We start from the raw sequence: 10,278 nt of genomic DNA on the forward strand, positions 1-10,278 counted from the left end.
CAGCCTGAGCTGACCCTCTGATGGACTCATTTATAATCTTGTCCATCCTGGTTATCTCCAATTAAAATTTTAATATCTTCAACTCTGCCACCTCCACCTCTCCTTCCTGTCTTTTTGTCAGTGCCACCATCTCCAAACCATACAGCAGGTCTCACTGCCATCTTTAAACATTCCCTTTCACTCTTGCTGTTATCCTGTCACAAATCACCCCTGGCGCTTGTCTTCACCCACTCCACTCTGCCTACACTCGCTTCTTCACCTTTCTTGCACCGTCGCTTGCTTTGGCTGGTTTACTCCAGGTGTTTAAATTCATCTATCTTCACTACTTGTAGTCCTTGCAGCTTCACTGTTAAGGCCTTTACATCTGGTTCCCTCTCATTCTGTCTTGCTTCTAGTGACTTTCATTCCTCTTCTCTCCAGAGTAGGGCTGCATAAAACGATTATTTTAGTAATCGAGTATTCTATCGATTATTCCAGCGATTAATCGAGTAATCGGATAAGAAATACTTTTTTTTATTAACAGTTTATCTGCATATTTTAACTTCCGTAATGCAATTTCTCGCCATGTGAACAAACAGCGGTGAATGGAGCAGCTACAAAGTTCTCTTTTCTTCACCTTAACACTTGCTGATCAGGTGCTTGATGAAGGACCTCCAGCTGTTTCACAGATTTAATGGTGGTTACTAAAAGAAAAAGCTGCTGTTTTGGACGCTGGAAAACGTTTCCTTTTTCACTACTTGAGCTCACCGTCACAGCTTCGCCTCTTTGCGCTTGCGCAGTTAAAACCGCTGCCTGCTATGAGTGTTTTGAAAAACTAGTGGCTGCGGGAGCCATGGCGCATGTGTGAGTAATGGTGTTATGCTTTGTATTCACAAGCATTTTCGAAAATACTGTAATGATCCATGATGGACGTTATTGCTAAATGTGTGTCACAGTTATTGTTCTCTTTAAGTTAGGTTGTTTTGGGGTTGAACCGGAAGGAGATGTGGGGGGTCGCTCTTGGGAGGGAGGTCTCTTTTTTTCTTGTGTGAGTTAGAGTTGGCTGTATCCGGCGAGAGCTGTTCTGTGTGTGTCCGGCCTGATTAAATGGTGTTAGTAACGAAACCTCTGCCTGGTGCTTGGGTGACATAACGGAACGTTACACTGGTGTCAGAAGCTTAAACTACGAACTACCACGCCTGGATCTATTACCAGCGGCTCTGCTCACGGCTCAGGGACACAACTCCCGATTATGCGGAGGAACACTGTTAAGAAGGAGGAGCAGGAGATGGATATCCGACCCGCTCGCAGCGTGAGGGAAGCGGCGCTCCAGCTGGCTGCTGAGGCTGGGTTCTCCCCAGGTTTGTCTCGGCTGGAGGGCCGTTCGCGCCATGATCGCCATTTCGGCGGGACGGAGCGGAGGTCATGTGATGTAAACAATGATGGCAGCGCCCATGCACAGCCGGCTACGGTAAACATAAAGACACCCAAGTTCAGCGGTAAGACGCCGTGGGAAGTGTTTATTGCTCAGTTTGAACTATTAGCTGCTGCAGCTGGCTGGTCTGTCGAACATAAAGCATTGCAATTAGCTCTGTGCCTGTGTGTGGATGCAGCAGCATGCCTGCTGCTGCTGAGTGAAAGAGAGAGGGGAGACTATACTGCTCTAGTTGGGGCACTCCAGAGACGGTTTGGGCAGTATAACCAGCCTGTGCTACTGAGGTCAGAGTTTCACAACAGACGGAGACTGCCTGGAGAACCGCTGCGTATCCTGGCCCATGACATTGAGTGCCTCTGCAGGCGGGCCTATGACAACATGCCCCTTGCAGTGCAGACAGAGCTCGCCCGTGATCAGTTCCTACAGGCCCTCAGTCCCAAAGAGCTCCGTATTCAGACACAGCTTGCTCGTCCAACCACACTCAGTGCAGCTCTGGAGTTGGCGTTGGAGAGGGAGATGCTGACAGGACCTCCTGGAGGGGCTGAGGATTCACCAGTGGTCAGAGCAACATCTGCACCTGCTGAGCGGACGGAGAGGCAGGGGGGACCACACAGCATGACCCAGGCGGCTGCTCTTCAGTCACCTTCTCCCCGTGCTGGCACACGCCGCCGACCACAAAGCTGCTGGGGATGTGGACAAGCTGGACATCTCATCAGGCAGTGCCCCAGGTTTGCAGCGGCGCAGGGAAACGGTCAGGGGCCCGTGTAGGTGGGAGTACACGGGCCGTCGTGACCAACACCCCCACACCACCCACATTGTCACCTGGCAGGGTCATTACTGTAGGCTGGACCCAAGTTGGTGACTTTTGCCACATTCCGGTGGTGGTTGATGGGGTATCCTGCACAGCACTCCTCGACACAGGGTCCAACACAACACTGGTCCGACCTGACATCATTCCAGCTGGGACTGCCATGCAAACAACCAATGTGCAGCTTAAGACAGTGACTGGTGACCTGGCCCCCATAAAAGGGAGGGGGATGTTTCAGTTTAAGGTTGGAGACCTAACCATGCCTTTTGCTGCCTGGGTGGCTGACGTCCAGGATGCCTGCATCCTGGGGCTGGACTTTTTACGAGCCATTGATGGTGTGCTGGACCTCGGGGAAGGCTGTCTGTTACTCCCGGGAGGAGAGAGGGTGCAGCTTAAACCCCCACCTTTAAACCCATCCCCTGCTGTAATAGCGGCTTGCACCTCGGAGTCCCCTGTATTACCACTAGTTGAACAGCGAACTGATGAAGAGGAGAGGCTGTCAGCAGTGAGAAACGTCTGGTCCAGGAACTGTGAGGGCCTGACTCAGCAGCAGCAAGGAAGTCTATGGCAGGTGCTCTTGGACTTTAAAGACATTTTTGCCCTCACAGAGTGTGATGTAGGCCTGACACACTTGGTGGAACACGTTATTGACACTGGGGATGCTCGTCCTGTTAAAATGCGTCCTCGTCGCCTTCCTCTGGCTCATCAGGAGGCGGCTGACCAAGAACTGCGTGAGATGCTAAAGATGGGCATCATAGAGCCATCTGAAAGTCCCTGGGCATCTGCTGTGGTGATGGTGCCCAAGAAGAACAGTCCACGAATGCGCTTCTGCGTGGACTACAGGCCACTTAATAAAGTTACTAAAAAGGACTCTTATCCCCTTCCCAGAATCGATGAGTCTCTCGACCTGGTGGCAGGGTCTTCCTGGTTCTCCACCCTGGACCTGCGAAGTGGTTACTGGCAGGTGCCTCTGTCCCCAGATTCTAGACCAAAGACGGCCTTTTGCACGAACAGGGGACTGTGGCAGTTCAGAGTCCTGAGCTTTGGCCTGTGCAACGCCCCAGCCACCTTTGAGAGACTTATGGACGGTGTGCTGGCTGGCGTCCCAAGACAGCAGTGTCTGGTCTACCTGGACGACCTCCTGGTGCATGGGACCTCTTTTGAAACCACCATGGATACCCTGAGACAGGTAATGGAGAGAGTAAGGGCCGCAGGCCTTAAGCTGCACCCGGACAAGTGTCACTTCATGAGGAGGGAGGTGGAGTTCCTTGGTCACAAGTTGGGTCGGGAGGGCATCAGCACTTTGGAGGAAAAAGTGCAGACCATTAGGGACTGGCCCACTCCCGCAGACCAGGTGCAACTAAAAAGCTTCCTGGGACTGGCGTCATATTACAGGAGGTTTGTAAAAGGCTTCTCCTCCATAGCTGCACCACTCTTTCGCCTGCTGCAGAAGGATCACGACTTCAGCTGGACCCAAGACTGTCAGCAGGCATTCGACACCCTGCGCAGATCCCTGACGGAGTCTCCGATCCTTGCCCCACCTGACCCCGCACTACCATTTGTCCTGGACACAGATGCAAGTAGTGTGGGACTGGGAGCCGTGCTGTCGCAGGTCGGACCTGAAGGTGAGAAGGTGGTGGCATACTTCAGCCGGGTCCTGAATAAGAGTGAGCGACGCTATTGTGTCACACGGCGAGAGCTCCTGGCTGTGGTGATGGCAGTGAGACACTTTAAGTACTACCTATGTGGCACGCCTTTTATCATCAGGACTGATCATGCCGCCCTCCAGTGGCTTATGTCTTTCAGAGAACCAGAGGGGCAGGTGGCTCGTTGGCTGGAGGAGCTCCAGGCCTTTAATTTCACTGTGGAGCACAGAGCAGGGGCACACCACTCCAATGCGGATGCACTATCCCGCCGCCCATGTGCCGCGACAGGCTGCCGCTATTGTGGGAAGCGGGAGGAGAAGGAGAGGGAACTCACAGCAACAGATAATCCTGCACAGCTCTCCTGCAGGGCACTCCTAGTGGTGGACATGGCAGAATGGAGGGCCCAGCAGGAGCAAGACACCGACCTGCTACCAGTACTACGATGGCTTGAGAACGAGCAGCGACCTAACTGGGATGAGGTTACCGGGCTCTCTATCACCACCAAAGGGCTGTGGGCCAAGTTCAATGCTCTAAGGTTGGACAAGGGAGTGCTGCAGCGCGGCTGGAAAGATCCTGCTACAGGTGAGGAAAGGTGGCAAGTTGTGGTACCCAAGTCGCTAAGGCCAGCGGTGCTGGAAGCCTGCCATGGGAGTAGAGGCGCTGGCCACTTTGGCGTGTCAAAGACCCTTCGCCGCCTGCGCCAGGGTTACTATTGGGGCCAGCAGCGTAGAGATGTGGAGGGCTTCTGCCGAAGCTGTGACTCCTGTGCCGCCCACAAAGGTCCGCTGGACCAGTCCCGTGCTCAACTTCAACAGCAACCGGCAGGTGCACCGATGGAGCGAGTGGCTGTGGACATCATGGGGCCATTTCCCCGGACTGATAGGGGAAACCGCTATGTGGTTGCTGCTATGGACTATTTTACCAAATGGCCAGAAGCATACGCCATCCCGGACCAGGAGGCGGAGACAGTGGCTGACACATTAGTGGAGGGAATGCTCAGCAGATTTGGAACGGCAGGGGTTCTTCACAGTGACCAAGGCCGTAACTTTGAGTCCAGGGTGTTTGCTGCCATGTGCGAACGCCTTGGAATTCAGAAGACCCGCACCACGCCACTCCACCCCCAGAGTGATGGCCTGGTGGAAAGGTTTAATAGGACACTGGCCCAGCAGTTAGCCATCATCACGTCAGAACACCAGCGTGACTGGGACACTCACCTCCCACTCATCCTAATGGCCTACAGGTCGGCCGTCCAGGACTCCACCCAGTGCACACCCGCCCTGCTCATGTTAGGGAGAGAACTAAGGACCCCTGCTGAACTGGCTTTTGGGAAACCTCCTGATGCTCCGGATGCGCCACCGGGTCAAAGCTATGCCAGGAAGCTGCAGGACCGACTGGAGTCGGCGCATTCCTATGCTCGGGACCAGCTGGCAAAGGCGGGACTGCGGCAAAAGAGAAACTACGACCTGACTACTAAAGGGAGGCACTTCCGTGCTGGAGAGCTGGTGTGGGTCTACAGCCCGAAGAGAAAAAAAGGACGGTGTCCTAAACTGGACAGCAACTGGGTTGGACCCTGCAGTGTCCTGGAACGAGTTGGGGAAGTGGTTTATAGAGTACAGTTACCACCTAGAGGCAGGAAAGTGGTCCTGCACAGAGACAGGATGGCCCCTTATAAGGGTCGTTCTCCTTCCCCTTTCTCTGAGGGATGCGTGCAAATCCCCCACACTCCAGCTCAGCTGGACTCCCAGCTGGACATGGCTCCCTCCCCATCCCCTTGTTCTCCCCCTCAGTTTCCTGTAGTTCATGCCACCCCTCGGAAGCCAAAGAGGCGACGTCAACTGCCTCCCCGCCTCAGAGACTGTGTTTTTCCCTCGAGGACGAGGAACTTTTTGTTGGGGGAGCAGTGTAATGATCCATGATGGACGTTATTGCTAAATGTGTGTCACAGTTATTGTTCTCTTTAAGTTAGGTTGTTTTGGGGTTGAACCGGAAGGAGATGTGGGGGGTCGCTCTTGGGAGGGAGGTCTCTTTTTTTCTTGTGTGAGTTAGAGTTGGCTGTATCCGGCGAGAGCTGTTCTGTGTGTGTCCGGCCTGATTAAATGGTGTTAGTAACGAAACCTCTGCCTGGTGCTTGGGTGACATAACGGAACGTTACAATACGTTTCTACTGCAGGTCTATATTTAGTCACTAATAAGGGATTAAAGTATAAAAATATTTTGAAGGAGCCCCTCGGTCCTGGGGGGCGGGCCTTCCGGTACCGAACCATCGCTAGTGCTAATGGCCCGCGCTCGCTAGCAAACCAGTTCTGGTAGCTACAGCTGAAGTAAAGACAAAAATAGCAGCTGAAATTCTCAGCGAGCACAACACACACAGACACACACGTGGAGGCGTGGAAATGCATGTCAGCGACAGTTGCCACCCGTCCCGTAAAGTACGGAACCCCGCATGTTACGGAGCCGTATTCCACGGAGTCCCGTAACATACGGGGTTCTGTATTTTACGAGACAGGTGGCAACTCTAGTGATGATCCACTCTGTGTTAAAGGAAATCCATCGCAGCGACGGAGAGCTTTTTATGGGCTCGACACACGGGGAGCGACGTCGCTCGCTCTCCATTCATTTCCTATGGAGCTTGTGCGATGAGGCGACAATCGCTTGCCCTCCTCCAGCTAAGCGACCGGCGACGTTCGTGCATGTGAAATTTCAAGCTCGTACACGTAGACGTGCACACGCGACCAGGCGACGCGACACAACAAAGTTGGAAAATGTTCTACTTTTGTCGCTGTCGCGTGGCACTAAACCAATCAGCAAGAGTTTCATTGACTGACCAATGAGCGAAGAGTATGCTACACACTGCAGTCTGCAACCACTTTCAGCAGGAAGGAAAGCATCGTTTTAGCTGGGTTTGACTTTCCTATATTATATGACACTTCAGGCAGTGATTATCGAGTTAAACATAAAAGGCAGCCATATGAGAACGTGTTGGTGTAACACTAACATTAAACAGACGGATAGAGAGGACTTTTGTGCTAATATAGGATGAACGCGAGGTTGTCTTTTTCTTTTGTAGAGGAGACTTAACAGCAAGATTTCTGTCAGTTCCAATAAAATCTTCAGACTCCTCATCTTTATTGCCGTGTCTGACACGGACTGCTTTGAAAATGTCTAAATCCCTCCAGTTTCATAACCAATCACATTTCTTGGAGACGAGTGACGTAAGAGCGCGATTCGCAAAGCTGCCGTCGCTATCGCGTCTCGTGTGTTCGGTTTCACCCCAGTGGCGATGCGACCCATTCGTCGCTGTCGTTTGTCGCTCCCCGTGTGTCGAGCCCATTAGAATGTATGCTTGTGTATACGTGAGTGATTCACACTCCAGTCCAGTAGGTGGCGGTAATGCAGTTCTATGTTGGTTTGCCAGCCCCCAATAAACCCACAAAAAAACGTCAGCACTAATGCTGCTAATGCTAGTGAGGAGCGCCGCTTACACCGAGACAGCTGAGCGCTGCAGAGTTTAAACGAAGCATCGACACAGTAAATTTGTGTCGATAAATTTTTAGAATCGATTTAATCGAGTTAATCGATGAATCGTTGCAGCCCTACTCCAGAGCATACCTCCACCTCTCTAGGCTCTCTTTCATCTGCTCCCTAGTCAAGTCAAGTTTATTTCTAAAGCACATTTAAAAACAACAGCAGTTGACCGAAGTGCTGTACATTTAAAATAAATAAACTAACTTAAAACACAAGATAAAGGAGATAGTTAAAACAGTAAACATAAAATAATAAAACATAAGTAAAAGAAAACATCATTAATGTATCCAGGACTCATTTTGATTTAAAAGCCAAAGAATAAAAGTGGGTTTTCAACCAGGCTTTAAAGATGTCAACTGTAGGAGAAGTCCTGATGTGAAGGGGCAGCTTGTTCCACAATTTCGGAGCAACGACTGCAAAGGCCCGATCACCTCCATGTTTTAATCTTGACCTCGGTACAGTTAAGAGCATTTGCTCAGCAGACCTCAGTGATCTAGCGGGAGTATGCAGGCTTATAAGATCAGAGCTGTAGGAAGGTGCTAACCCATGCAACGCCTTAAAAACAAATAGTAAAACTTAAAATCAATTCTAAAACTGACTGGTAACCAGTGTAGGGATGCTAGTATGGGGGATATATGGTCTCGTTTACGAGTGCCGGTTAGTAACCGTGCTGCTGCGTTTTGAATCAGTTGTAGTCGACAAAGTAGCATCAGACTGACACCTGAATACAGACTGTTATAGTAATTGAGTCGGGATGAAATTAAAGCATGGATAGTTTTCTCAAAGTCCGTGGAACAGAGAAATGGCTTCACCTTTGCAAGTAGACGAAGGTGAAAGAAACTAGATTTGATGACAGTATTAATGTGTTTGTCAAAACTAAGATTAGTGTCAAGGATCACCCCGAGGTTCCTTGCAAAGGGTTTATTATATATCTTTAAGGGGCCAAGATCATAGAGGTCAGGGGTACCAAACACAATGACCTCAGTTTTCTGCTCATTTAAATTAAGAAAGTTTAGAGCCATCCATGCTTTAACTTTCTCCAGACAATCCAGTAAGGCCTTCAAAGGATTCATTCAATTTTGTTTCAGTGGCAGATAGATCTGCGAGTCATCTGCACCCTACTCTCACTACAGATCACAGTGTCGTCTGCAAACATCATAGTCCACAGAGCCTCCTGTCTAACCTCATGTGTCAACCTTTCCATCACCGTCACAAACAAGAAAGGGCTCAGAGCTGATGCCACCCTTGTCTTGAACCCATCTGTCACTCCTACGGCACACCTCACCACTGTTTCACTGTCCTCAGACATGTCCTGCACCACCACCACATATTTCTCTGCCACTCCTGACTTCCTCATGCAGGACTGCTGTTCCCCTCTTGGTACCTGATCACAGCAACTCCTTTTGACTTTCTCTGTACTTCTCCATCAATATTCTCAAAGCAAATATTGCATCTGTATTGCTCTTTCTCAGCATGAAGCCATAATGTGGCTCACTGATCACTTGTAAACACTTTCTTCTGATACTTGATAACTGATTAACCACTATGCCTCAGAAAAAACCTTCAGTGCCAAAAAGTAAAAAGAGTCTTGCAGACTGACTTAAAATATGTTTATATTGTGCAGCAACAAAGCTTTGAATTGTTATCCATGAAGTGACAATGGGTGGTGTTGGTGTGGGAAGCCCATGCAATGAAGGAGGACATGTCCATATGAGCAGCAATGACTGTGTTAATGTAAGTGTTACTGTGGTAAGCATCTGTTGATATTACACTGGGGTCCAGGGTTAAAAATAGTTCATTCAGTTTGAACGGTTGGGGGCCCCAAAATAGTGGAACCTAATCCATGTTACATAACTGAATGGAGGAAAATCTTCTGAAGGGGACCTGTGTGTCTGCCAGCGCACGTGCTCATGTGAGTATGCATGTGATTGCACTTGGGTTATGCTAAAGACAAACAGACTCATGCTGTTGCGTGACATGATGCTGGGAAGTGGGAATAGCCTTCAGAAAACAATGTAATTTTGTCATATTTAAAAGGGGAAGTATATATTACAACTTGCTGCAGTTGTATCACTTAGACGACACAACACTCCACAAAGGCACTACCATCAAACTTATCTTCTCTTTTGGCCGTACAATTTGCAGATCGGTGAACCTCTGCTGATCTTTACTTCTCAGAAACTCTACCTCTAAGATTCTTCTTTCTTTTTAAAATAACCTATCATGTTACTGACCTGTTGCAATTAACCTCATTAGCTGCACAATGTTCCTCCAGTGGTTTCTTTTTGGTATCACTCACTTTTCCAGTATTATGTTGCCTCATGTCTCAACTTTTTAAAAACATGTTACTACAGTCAGATTTAAAATGAGCTCATATTTTTTTTGTCTCAGTAGGAACATTAGATATGTTTTCTATGTTCTATTGTGAAGATTTGCAAATCATTGCATTGTTTTTATTTACGTTTTACAAAGTGTCACAACCTTTTTTTGGAATTGAGGTTGTAGCTACCTGATTAAGAATGCTTCTCGTTCACACACCTCTCTTGTAAAAAATAAAAAAAAATAAATAAATTACCCTATGAACATTATTTAAACATTGGGCTCCATCACTGACATGACACAATTTGGAAGTGTATTTCATTTTAAAGTGCCACTCCACTCTTTATTCTTACAGTTTTCCCTCACCTGGCCTCTTTGTTTATTCTGATTATTTGTTTGGATTTGCTTTTTTTTTTCTTTCTTCTCTTCCTGATTCTCACCTAGATCAGTTTGCAATTTGTAGCTTTAACAAGAAAAAGTAGTCAATAAATAAATCTGTCTTTAAAAGAAACACTAGCTGGTTAACTGTTACAGTTGAAAGGAGAGAGTGCAGGAAGAGAAGAGAG

This window comes from Archocentrus centrarchus, chromosome 3, assembly GCF_007364275.1.
Source record: "Archocentrus centrarchus isolate MPI-CPG fArcCen1 chromosome 3, fArcCen1, whole genome shotgun sequence".
Lineage (NCBI taxonomy): Eukaryota > Metazoa > Chordata > Actinopteri > Cichliformes > Cichlidae > Archocentrus > Archocentrus centrarchus.